The sequence below is a fragment of the Thalassophryne amazonica genome, chromosome 6 (genome assembly GCF_902500255.1).
Source record: "Thalassophryne amazonica chromosome 6, fThaAma1.1, whole genome shotgun sequence".
NCBI classification, from domain to species: Eukaryota; Metazoa; Chordata; class Actinopteri; order Batrachoidiformes; family Batrachoididae; genus Thalassophryne; species Thalassophryne amazonica.
In genome coordinates, this window is record NC_047108.1 from 21514117 (window position 1) to 21527278 (window position 13162).

The window sequence follows — 13162 nt, forward strand, 5'->3', positions numbered from 1 at the left end:
AAGTGTATTTTGGAGGGGGGTGGGGGAAGAACACGACAGTTTCTTGTGTTCTCAGGTCTGCAGCAGTGTTTTAACCACAGTAAGGACCCCCCAGAGCAGACATTAAAAGGTAAAAAAAAAAAAAAAAAAAAAAAAAAAAGTTTAAAAATGATCAGTTCACTGTGCTGAGATACTCAAACACACCGGAGGAGGGGGGTCCTGCTGCAGCAAAGCGCGGACAGGACACGGCCGGACAGCATGAACTGATGGGAATCCATCGTAGTGAGAGAACTTTAATCCCTGAATTTGTGCATTACAAATCAGGATTAGAATCAAACCTGAACGTGAGCCACACCAGGCTGACAGATGTCAGCTGGTTCTCCTTAGAACCGCATCTGGCCCTTTAGCTGACTCGTCTGTGTGGAAATCAGCTATTTTATTTATTTATTCACTGAAAATGCCAGGTTGTTGTTCATTTGGAGGCACAAATAGACAACAAGGGCTTCAAGATGTACAGATTCCCTTCAGATCCCAACAGAAGAATCATTTGGGAAAATAAAGTCAGCTGTGTGGGATGAACGCGACTTCATCATCAAAGCTTTCAGAGGTAAATTTATTGTTCAGTCCCATGTACAGTAAAACTCACCTAAACCATCATCATATAAACCAGATATTCACAGTCATAGCTCAACTATTTTGATATTTATTTTGATAGCACCTGTACCTGGATGTGTTGCTGTAGGTGGATAATGATTTAATAAATGTTGAAAACATTAAAGGTTCATTCAGTAGTTCAGCGCAGTTAGACCCAAAATGGCACCATGCTCTGATTTGATGCCACTCGAAGCACACTAGTTCTCCTTTATACAACAGACAGTTTTTCTGCACAAATATTAATACATCTGCTTTTTCTCTAAAACACGCCAACATTAGCCTGTTCGCGCTGTGTTATGTGACGCGAGTTCTCTGACACCTCAGAAGCTGTCGACTGGAAAAATTTTGCCTTTGAATAATTTGGTTAAAGAGAATGTAGGTTTGTTTGTTATTACTAACTGATAATGTTTTAACAGCTGATAACACATTTATACCGTCTTAAAAACAAATGACATCACAAGGCTTAAAGTTGGGAATTTGACCATTTGTGCCATGAAACTGATGAGACAAATGAAACCAAACAAACTTGGGCACACTTAAAATGTGCTGATTCCCTCCCATACTTACATTTGATTGGTGCCTCAAAGGACTTGGCAACTGTACCATGACATTGGTCCCAAACACCTGCATGGTCAGAAAAATTAATAAGAAAATAAAAATACACAAACAAAAATAAAATACACATAAAACAAATAAATAAGAACTTAAAAATAAAACAAATAGCATTTGTTTAAAACAGGTTTAAGAAGTTCCTTTGACTTAAGCCCCTTTCCACACCGGTGTAAATGTCGAGTTGCGTACTGCGTACCGTCTACGCTGACTTAAGCAGCTCTACGGCCACTTTAAGCAGCTCTATGCTGAGTTTTTGCTCCCTATGCTCCAGTACTCCGAGCGCTACATGTGAAGGATCCAAGAAATTAAATCTGTTTAATTTTTTGGTGTAGAGCACTGGACACAAAGTACGCAGTTTTTAACCAAGTCTACACAACACACTGCAACTGTTTATAAATCTACACAAAACTGCACTACTGTACAACAACCCTCTGCAATTCTACACGCCAGGGGGACAATCCTTCATCAGTACAACCTGGATTGATAGATTTTCTCCATCCCCGCTGCACTTTGCTGGCAGTGAAGCTTCAAAACCACGGAAGAAGCAGCGAGCCAAGTTTCCACGTTCAGAGGACATGTCCACTGTCCACTCCTCACAGACTGATCACCACTGGGAGGACATTTCCACGGTCCCCCGTTCACTTTTCACGGCCGCCAGAAGCAGCTTCATTTTGCTTCGTTTTTCACCTCCAGTCTGTCGATTGTGGCACATTAAAGAGTCTGTTAAGTCCTGCTCACAGACAATTGTCAGCAGGAGGACATGTCCACGTCCAGGTTAACTCTGCACGGATGATTGCCAGCAGGACATGTCCAGAATTCAGTTCTTATGGCGGACACACAATCAACTCTCCTTTGCTTGACTTTACACCTCCTCCAGTCTGTCAGGATTGTGACATGTTAATAAAGTCCATCAACAGCCAGTGGGAGGACATTTCCACGTCCAGGTTAACTGTCCATCTCCACTTCTCACGTAATGTGCATGTGGTTGCCGGCGGCTGTGCAGATGCATGTGCACACAACAGACTGTCTTGTGCATAATTAACGGACTCAAACATTGTTCATAGGAAATGCATTAACACTGTTTTTTCTGCTTTTACTCAGGGACATGTGGATCAAAGCTGTTCTCACAGAATATCCACTGCTGCTGACGGCTTAAAAACCTTTTCACGCCTTCATTCTCAAGTGACTTGTCACAGCAGGGGGTTTAATTACCACTCAGAAAGTGATCTGCACTGCTTTGTTTGTTTGCCTGCTCTCTCTCTCCCCCTCTCGCTCATATGGTCAAACAAAAAGCGCAATGTTTAAAAGTATGCAAGTTTAAATGGCAATATTTTGTTTTTCTTTCTTGGGGGGAGCGCACAGCAGACTGTGAACTTTGTGATCTGATGTTATGAGCCACGAAGAGACAGCAGTGTGTCCCACTGCACGTCGGAGAACATGAGAGAGGCAGAAAACAGCAGCAATGGCTACATATGTGGCAGTAATGCAACAGTAAAAACCTCATGATGCAATGCACTGTATTCCAAGCACAGTGATGTGTTGTGCGCAGCCGGCAGGAATGAACTGAAAGAGTCGAATTGCAGCAAGGGCTACACACAATGCATATATTAAAAGCAAACATACGCAGCTGCAAGCAAATCTACAAACACAGCAACACGCATTACGCAGGAAAAACAGAGTACACACGCATTTCAGGCATACTGTAAATGCAACAACACAACTCTACATTGGCGCCAGTGTGAAAGGGGCTTTAAACCTTTTTTGATTGAAGTATTGCTGTATCTTAAACATCAACACCAAGACATGACAAGGCTCACCCAGAAGATGTCGTAGACAAACAGCCCCCCCCAGCAGGATGCAGCCGGTACTGACATTGTTCAGATGGAGCAGCTCCACGCCATTCAGCGCAAAAGCCAAACCAAACAGGTTGTTGGCGATCCAGTGCTGCCGCATCATAAAACAACAAACATGAGAATTTAGATGTCTGAAGGGACTATTTTTCTTACAAGTTACAGAAAAACAGACTCAAATTAACCAGGAGGAACTTCAGACAGCAAGACAACAATCCCAAACAAGCTACAAACCCAAGAAAGCCAGTCTAGACCACACCTGGGCATTCTATGGCCCGCGGGCCGTATCCGGCCCTTTGGCTGACTCGGACCGGCCCGCAAATACCTGGAAATTAAAGAATAAAATCAGGTTCTCCCCAGACAAGTTTTCAACTTCAATTTATTTTCATTTGTATAGCGGCAAATCACAACAGAGTTGCCTCAAGGCGCTTCACACAGGTAAGGTCTAACCTTACTAACCCCCAGAGCAACAGTGGTAAGGAAAAACTCCCTCTGAGGAAGAAACCTCAAGTAGACCAGACTCAAAGGGGTGACCCTCTGCTTGGGCCATGCTACAAACATAAATTACAGAACAATTCACAAAATGAATATACAGGAAATGCTGTTGGTGCACAGGACAGGAGGGTCGCCAGCACAAATACAACTCCCATCTCTGGATGGAGCTGCACCTTAAACAGAGAAAAAAACAGAATCAGGCATCAGAAAGAAAAAAATACAGTATAATTTGTCAGCATTAAACAACAAGAAAAACAGAAGAAATACTAAGGTGATCACCAGCCACTAGCCCTAAGCTTCGCTAAAAGACCCAGAATTTAGGTAAAGTTGAGGCCACGCCATGCTCCGTTTACTAATAAAATCAATTAAAAGAGTAAAAAGCGTAAAACAAAACTATACCAGTATGCTAGCTGTACAAAAGGGAAAATAAGTGCGTCTCAAGTCTGGACTTGAAAGACTCCACAGAATGTCTGTTTTATTGACGCAGGGAGATCATTCCACAGAACAGGGGCACAATAAGTGAAAACTCTATAAACTGCAGGCTTCTTATTCACACAAAGTAGACCTGCACCCTGAGAGCGCAAAACCCGGGGCGGTACGTAAGGTTTAATTAATTGTCAAACGTCTGGCTGCAGCATTTTGATCCAACTGGAGAGCCCTAATGCTAGACTGCAGTAAACCAGAAAATAGAACATTGCAGTAGTCCAATCTAGAAGAGATAAACGCATGGATCAGGGTCTCAGCATCAGCCATAGACAGGATGGGACAAATCTTTGCTATATTTCGCAGGTGGAAGAAAGCAGTCCTCGTAATATTTCTAATGTGGAGGTCAAAGGACAACGTAGGATCAAAAATTACCCCAATGTTCCCCACTTTGTCAGTGTGATGTATGATACACGAGCCTAGGCTGAGCGTTAACTGTCAAATTGATGCCGATGTCTCACTGGACCAAGAACCATCATTTCAGTCTTATCAGAGTTTAAAAGTAGGAAGTTTCTAGACATCCAACTTCTCACTGATGCAAGGCAAGTTTCTAAGGATTTTATGTGAACGAGATTACCAGCAGTTATCGGCATGTATAACTGAGTATCATCAGCATAGCAGTGAAAGGTAATCCCAAAACACCGTAATATGTGCCCAAGGGGTGCTATATAAATGGAGAAAAGCAGGGGGCCTAAGACAGACCCCTGTGGAACCCCAAATTTCATGTCACTAAGGTTAGCGGTAGTGTTACAGTACAAAACAGTGAGATCGACTGGTCAAGTATGACGTCAGCCATGCAAGGGCACTCCCAGTAATCCTAAATGATTTTCCAGACTATCAAGTAGAATATGATCATCCACGGTATCAAATCAGCACTGAGATCTAACAGCACCAGAACTGTAGTGCTGTCCAAATCCATTGTAAGCAGAAGATCATTCACCACTTTAGTGAGAGCCGTCTCTGTGGAATGATATTTTCTGAAACCAGACTGCAGTGGTTCAAAGAGATTATTCTCAGTAAGATAGTCCACAAGCTGCCGTGAAACCACTTTTTCCAGAATTTTAGAGCAAAGTGATAGATTTGATATCGGCCGATATTTTTTCAATACACTAGAGCCAAGATTAGGTTTCTTAAGTAATGGTTTAATCACTGCACTACCATCGACATTAACGCTTGTCCGATTGTCCGGGACAAGTGTAAAATGTGATCGGACTAGCAATAGCTCTAAATCGTTGTCCGACCGGACAAGTTGTTTTCTCATTTACACCTCGCAAGAAAGCGTCTTTGGTTTTTCCCGCAACTCTCCATGTCGCAGACAATCGGAAAACATGATATCACAGGGTTCTCCCCAGACAATGGAACAACAGCGCCGCACCACCAGTGTTCTGACAGTGCCGTCACACTCTGCCCTGCTCTCAGGCAGTTTTTTAAAATCCAGCCAGGCTGTTTGTGCTGAACTGCGCCCGAACGGATTCAGAAAGTTTTTCATCCAGGATTCATCTTTAAAAGAGCAGATTTACTCCTTTACTTCTTCCAGAATTATTTTTTTCATTTTCTTTTTATTATTGTTGTTTATGCACCAATGACACCAGATCAAATTACTTGTATGTGAGAACTTAGTTGGCAATAAATTTGATTCTGATTTGACAATCAAATCAGTCCAGATTTAAGCTCTTGTTCAAGCAAGACAATTAGGGGTTATATTGTTTATTTTAAGTAAGTATGCAATTCCACTCAAAAATGTTGAAAAAAAAAAAAAAAAAAAAAGCTAAACTGTCAACATGACAGAAAAAAAAAAACTCTGCACAGGTGCAGTGTGTCATTTTTAAAGAAGACAGCAACTGTTATGTCCATCAAATATTAATGTGTTTTAAAACTTTTCAATGTCATTTATTTTCTTAAGACAGAAAAATACAAAAAAGAACTTTTGTCTATTATTCTTGCTTTCAATGCATCTAAAACCAGTCAAAATGACTCGCAACACGCGCCGCCTCGGGCAATAATTGTCAACAACACCGCTATACTAAAAATTTCTGGGAATAACTCTGTATCATGTGTACACGAGACCACTGCATGGAGTGTGCGTTCGTAGCATCTTCTTGCAAGATGCTGTGGCGGGAAAACATTAGATAACGAACATCGCATCGATTAACACGCCTTTTGAAGAATATATTGAACAGAATGTCTTTTCTAAAACCTCCGAAACTGGGCCAGATACCAGGGGAAACACCAGTCAAACGCAAAGCATCAACTCCTGCAAGTGTAGAACCTTCAAAGTAGAGGTATGAAGAGAAAGGAAGAGAGAGGAAGTTTGTGAGTAGCTAGACACAGGATTATCCGTGGCTGGGGCACAAGGAAGAGGACAACACAATATATACTGCCATGTCTGTCTGGATTTTCCTTCAATTGCGGACCAGTAAGTCATTTTTAAATGTTGAAATAAAAGAATTTGATTTGCTTTATCAAAAAACATACTGGAAAATGATCATGCATTGAACAGTGATGAATTCAGAAAACACACAGAAGACAAGCAGATGCATATTGACATTTACCAATTATTTAAATTTTTTCGGCAATTATGAACAATCGCAGGAGAGAAACATTATGATCTATGTCTTGGTTAACGGATTAAAAGGCTAGAGGCTATGCATGCAATATGTAATAAAATTTATTTTTTGGAAATTCAATTTTACCACCCACACAGGAGAGAAGCAATTTATGAAAAAGTGTAATTTCAGTTCTTCCACAGTAGCATGCTCCCAGACACCCCTAGGTGACACGTGCCATTGGCGTATGTATCGCGTGCCTTTGCACGCTTCACGCAACTCGCGCCTGTGGCGCTCGCTTGTCCAGTCAACCAGCTTTTCCTATAGGAAAAGTAAACCACAAGGGTTACTTGTCCTATGGACAAGTATACTAAAAAGCTTAATGTCAATGCCTGCTGCAGATTTGAAACATTTAGGAACAGATCCAGAAGTTAAAGAAAGATTAATAATTTCCACCGCAGTCGGCCCAAGAATGGGCCACAGATCCTTAAACAGTTCTGTTGGTATAGGATCAAATAAACAGGTTGTGTTTTTGTTGACGTTATGAGTTTCGTCAGCATGCCTAGTGAGATACTTTCAAATTCTGTAAGTCTAGGTAATACCTCAGTAGTGGCGCCCACCTCAACAGCATGGTGTAGTGGTTGGGTTTAAGGCTTGCCGGGATATGTTTAACCTAATGTCTTCTATTTTCTTCTCAAAATAATCCAGGAAGTCTTGTGCCTTAAAAGGAGTCCAAACTACAGGTGGTTGTCCATGAATAAATGATGCCACCGTGTCAAACAAGAACTTTGAGTTATGCTTGTTTTTGTTGATCAAATCAGAGTAATAGGTCCGCTTTGTAGCCAATAATGCATGCTTACAGTCTAAGATAGCATCATGCCACGCAAGGTGGAATACTTTTAATTTTGAACTACGCCATTTCCGTTCTAGACCTCTAGCCTTATGCTTGAGGTCACGCAGGTAATCACTGAACCAAGGTGACTGTTATTTGGGGAACGTGGTTTTAACATAAGTGGCGCAATCATGTTGAGTGTAGTTTTGAGTACTGAGTTTAAACTATCCACAAGTCTGTTTACTGATTGGGTATTTGCCAAATGTGAAGCCAAGACATCAGGCAGTCTAGCTTCGAGTTCAGTCTCAGTTGAGGAGTTGATGCATCGCGGTAGTGATATATAAGGTTGTTGTTCCACTAAACACGGCAGCGAAACTGTAAACTAAATAAGTGAGTGATCAGAGACCACTGATGTAAGAGGCATGATGTCAATATTTGTGACAGCAATAACATGTGCAAGAACCAGATCCAGGGTATTTCCACTAATGTGCGTCGAGTCCCGAATGCATTGCTGAAATCCTAATGCATCCACAATTTCCATAAATGATTTGCAGAGGGGATCAGAAGCCTTATTTATATGAATGTTAAAGTCATCAATGATCAGAATGTTATCTGCACTAGCTGACAAGTTAGAGATGAATGCACCAAATTCATCTAAGAATTCAGAATATGGGCCAAGAGGCCTATATACAGTGACAAAGTAATACGGCTGATTTTTATTCTTCTGACCTTGACAGTGCGTAATATCCTGAGCAGAGAATCAGATGCTCAAATGAGTTATATTTGTGACACCCCAACAGCTAATAAACTAAACCGAGATTCATAAATAAGAGCAACACCTCTGCTTTGCTTCGCATCACGAGGGACGTGACTAAATGTATATGCTGGTAGGCAGGCCTCATTTAAGGGGAGGACAGCTGTAGGTTTAAGCCAGGTTTCACATAATCCAATCATATCTAAGTGATCAATAATTAGATCATTCATCAACAATGATTTTGAGGACAGTGATCTTATGTTAATGAGACCCAGACTAAGGACCTCAGTGGGGTTGACAGTTGAACTGTTTGGATTTAGGGGTGGTTCCAGAGTACTATATATAAGATGCCTAGAAGTAGGTTTAGGTTTGAGACATTCCACGTGTGTTGCAGGTAGCAGACATGAAATCTTTGGTATTGGTTCTTTGATTTGCTGCTCTTCAGAAACGGCAAGTCCGCTTCTTAACCCCTCTCAAAGCCATTAAAATATCATGAGTCACTTTTGTGTGGATTAAAGTCACGAAATGGGACTCATGTCTTGTTGCATCCAAGAAACGAGAATCGTCCTCTGTTCCATTGGCACAGCTCCAAACGCTGTGCGGCTCTCTGCTAAGACAGAGTCCAGTCGGAATTAATAACTTCAAAACGAATCGCCGCTTGAAATAAAATGACACCGCTTACAAACACTGTAATACAGACAAGAAACTACAATCGACTAAAACTTTTTTTTTCCTCCCAAAATGAGACGTGCTGCGCAGCATAGCTGTAAGAGCTCATCTCAGATGTATGGAAAGACATTCATGCCAATAATGTCTGAAAGGAAATGCTTTTGACAAAAACTACAGAGTTTGTTTATTTCTATTGTCCACAGATCAAGGATCCACCATGTAGAGTTTATTATGTCCAAAGTTTAAGGATCCAGTGACCAATTTCATATTTATTTACTTTAAGACTCAATAAAATGTTGTTCAATTTCAATTTAATTTAATCGTCTTATAAAGCACCAAATCACAACAAAAGCCATCTCAAGGTGCCTCACATAGAACAGTTCAACATAAAAAATTCAAATACATAATTAAAAACAGAAGTAAAAGACAGGGCTGGCATTGAGGCAATATGGCTAAGCCTGAAACTAATTTGTTGAGGGGTTTGGGGGCCGCCTAGGTCCCCAATGGGGTCCAGAGGCAAAGCCCTGGGCTGGGGAGTGCGATTTTAGGCCTTTTCAAACCTGTTTGGAAAGCTCTCAGGAACACCCAAAATTAAAGATTTTAAACAATCATTACTATCTTTGAGGTCAAGTGGTTTGTGTTTTGCAATGCAGATTTCTAAAGCAATAAAATAACCACAAACAAAACAACTGCAGGTTTTGTCTACATACTACCATCACTGAACACTGTTGCTGCTGGGCTCCTATTTTCAGGGCACTCATTTTATAGTTTATTCAACAGACCAGTCCAAGCGAATATCAGTGTGGAAAGAAAAGCAAGGCAGAAAATGAAAAGTGTTGGGTTCGCATCCACTCCGAGTTTCAAATATGTGAAAAATAATTATTTTTTTCAATAAATGAATGGTTATTAACTTACAACAGCTAAGCTAAGCATTTTGTTTTCGAAATGCCAAAATTCGTAAGCAATTTGAATTTTGAAATTTATTATTATTATTTGAACACTCGTCATGAATGCTTAATCCTTTTACTAAGACCTCTTCAAACGACGTAGATAAAAAACATAAAATACTACTTACGGCAATCAGTTGCACTGGTCAAAATCATATCCACTAAATAATCTCTTTCTTCAATTTGGTCGCTTTGTCTAACAGGTGCCTGCAAAACGCTAAGAAAAGATTTTTGTTCTGATACAGATCGAGCCACATTAAAACACATTCAATGATTATTATCACATCGAGCTAGACCAATGAAAAATCGTGTTATTAAACAAAGAACAGGGTATATTTCGCGGCACTTATTAAACAAAGAACAGGTACATTACCCAGCAGAAAACGTCATTTGTAGACCATCCCCTCAAACTCTCTCATAATTGTGTTATAAACCAGTCACCATTTGTTTTATTACACATCTGTGTAATTAATAAAATTATCTTCATAGGGTTGTCACGATTAGGAATTTCTGGAGACGATTAATTGTCAGACAAATAATTGCGATTGATGAATATATTGTCTTTTTTTTTTTCTTTTTCCCTTCTTTATATTCTACTATTGTAGTATAATTACACAACTGTGGAAGAATGTTTGGCTTCTGTGAGTGAAGAAACTGGGAATAGTGCAGCATTTTTATTTTTATCTTCATTTTACATACAGTCCCAACTTTTTCTGATTTGTGGATGTTTCTGTTGCATTTCTGAAACTGTTTCTCCTCATCAGTCACGTTTTGTGCTTAAACACTACAAGACCGAACAAATAAATATCTTTGGAAAATAACAGCTGTTAAAGTTCAGAGTTCTCACCTGCTTTTTGTGATCTGTGCGTCTGAACATCACCACAGCTCCTCTACATCAAGGTTTTTTTTAACCCGTGTATGTGTAATTTTTGCTCAGTTCATTCATATATTCTCATTTTTTAAAGCTATTTGACTGTTTATTTAATCCCATGATCTCATAAATTCATTATACGATGCGCACATGGTGTGAACAGGAGTGTAACGGCAGAATCACACCGGGAGAGAAAGTTCAGAGAGAAGTAAAGGCAGCTCCACGTTTTGGTTTTGTTTTTTTAACATGTTCACTCAGGTTAAAATCCTCTCTCTGCTCCGCGCTCGCTGTCGTACGTGCACTGATGGTTCTCAGCAGACTGTAACGTATTGTGCCTCCATTCAGGAATCTCCTTCCCCCCACCCCCTCCCTCGCAGTCTGCAGCCTGCTGACTCTGCGCGCACACACACACACAGACACACACCGACAGCTCCTTCGGTAAACTCCACATTTTAGACGGCTTTGAAGAAGACAGCCACTGTTTTAATTGGTCGTCTTATCCAAACGGCAAGATGGATCGCTCCTCACCCTCCATGTTATTGTCCTCACCCTCCATGTTATTGACGTGGACATGTCCTGACATCTCCACGTCACTACATATCCACAACACATCCTTCCATAGGGATTACATGGCAACTTGTCACCTCCGCTGCATATATCCGGATCCAAAAGCTGGAAATCTGGCTCAGGCCGGAAAAATACCAGGCCTGAAAAGAATAAAACAGATAAAAAAATAAAAACTATTCATAAGCCGGGAACCACATGACCAAGATGGCGACTTAGAGCTGTGGCTCCGACACCGTGTTCTTGTTTTTATGAACAAAACCCTTATTAACTGCCAACTTTCACTTTACACGCTGCGTGGGGGTCATGTCAAAGACAACGTCCATGAAACAGTGCGATCTTTTCACCCGCGGACGCAAAACGAGTACCAGAACAACCCCGACAAATCTCCAGGATAGCACGGATGCTAATGCTACTACTAACACGGAGTGTGCTAATATGGCTAGCATCGAAGATGTACTGTCAGAACTAAAGTCAATGCGTTCAGACTTTGGAGGAAGACTTGGTGGTATTGATCAAAAATTGAGCAATATGTCATCCGCCCTCACAACATTAGAGAGTAACCTAACACAGACAATACAAGACGTCTCTGCAAACACGACTCGCATTGAACAGGCCGAAGCCCGCATAGCCACATCCGAAACTAAACAGGAGGAAGCCGACACAACTCTACAAACTGCTCTTAAGCGCATTGCTTCTCTGGAGGCTAAATTGGAGGACGTGGAAAATCGTGGAAGACGTAAAAATCTCCGTGTGTTTGGAATACGTGAAGGAGTCGAGGGGAATAGTAGACTTATCGACTATATTACTGAGATGCTACCGAAATGGCTGGGCCTGACGCACTGTTCATTTACATTGGAACGAGCCCACCGCACACCAGCAACAACCAGACCAGGCCAGAACAGAGCCGTTCTGATCCGGTTTCTAAACTTACAAGAGAGAGAGTTTGTTTACCGAGAAGCAAGAAAACAACAAATCTTGCACGATGGCCAGAGGATCACGTTTGCACAAGACTTCTCGGCCGAAACAGCCCGGACAAGAAAGAACTTTCAACCCGTCATCAAGAACTTCATCGACATTAACGCTTTCCGTGGGTTTCAATACAATCCATGCAGGATTAGAATTCTCCATGACAGTAAGATCCACATTTTTTCCACACCTAAGGAAGCAGAGGAATTCTACAGGCGACTTCAAGGTTCCACGGAGAACACTGGTGGCGTTTGAACTGAAACGTGGTAATAGGTGGATCAAGAATTTCCTGATATAAAACAAACATGTCTAAGCAGGTGATACCTGATAAATACAGGGTGTGTTTTTGTTTTGTTTTTCTTATGTCTATATTTTCATTTAAAATATTTTTTGTTTATTTACTAAGCTAAGCTTCAGTAACTCAAGGTTATAGTTGGCAGTTATAATTTGGATATCAATAGCAATATATACAGTATACTGTTATTTTTACATCTTCCATTGTTATACTTATTTCAAGGGGGTTAAGAGACATTAGAACTAACATGGTGTTGGGGTGTCGATGTTGGAACAAGGGAGAAAGGTCATGTTGGTTAGCTTCTCCCCAGTATTGTGGATCGGCATCCTGGGGAACTTCAGTGTTCAAAGGGGTGGGGTTCTCATTCCACTGGATGGAATACCAGGGGTGGGTAAGGGGAAGTTTAAAATATGTTCTGGGTTCAATGTGTGTGTATATATGTGTATGAATGAGTATGACTGTGTAAATGTGCACTTTATCAAGGAAAGAGGTATGGTGATTTTTGGTCCTAATCTTATTTATCATAAATCACTAAATGGAAAGTAAAAAAGAATATATTGATGCTCTTATTACAAGCTGGAATGTCAGGGGAATGAGAAAATTAATTAAAGTGAAAAAAATATTGAATAGAATAAAGTTGTT

The 13162-nt window shown here is 40.8% G+C and overlaps 1 protein-coding gene across 1 annotated transcript in view; it reads right to left on the minus strand.

Annotated features, from left to right (window-relative positions):
• The window catches only part of hm13 (histocompatibility (minor) 13), a 67595-nt gene that overhangs the window by 34311 nt on the left and 20122 nt on the right, over positions 1-13162 (minus strand). The gene's annotated exons all lie outside the window — the stretch shown is intronic.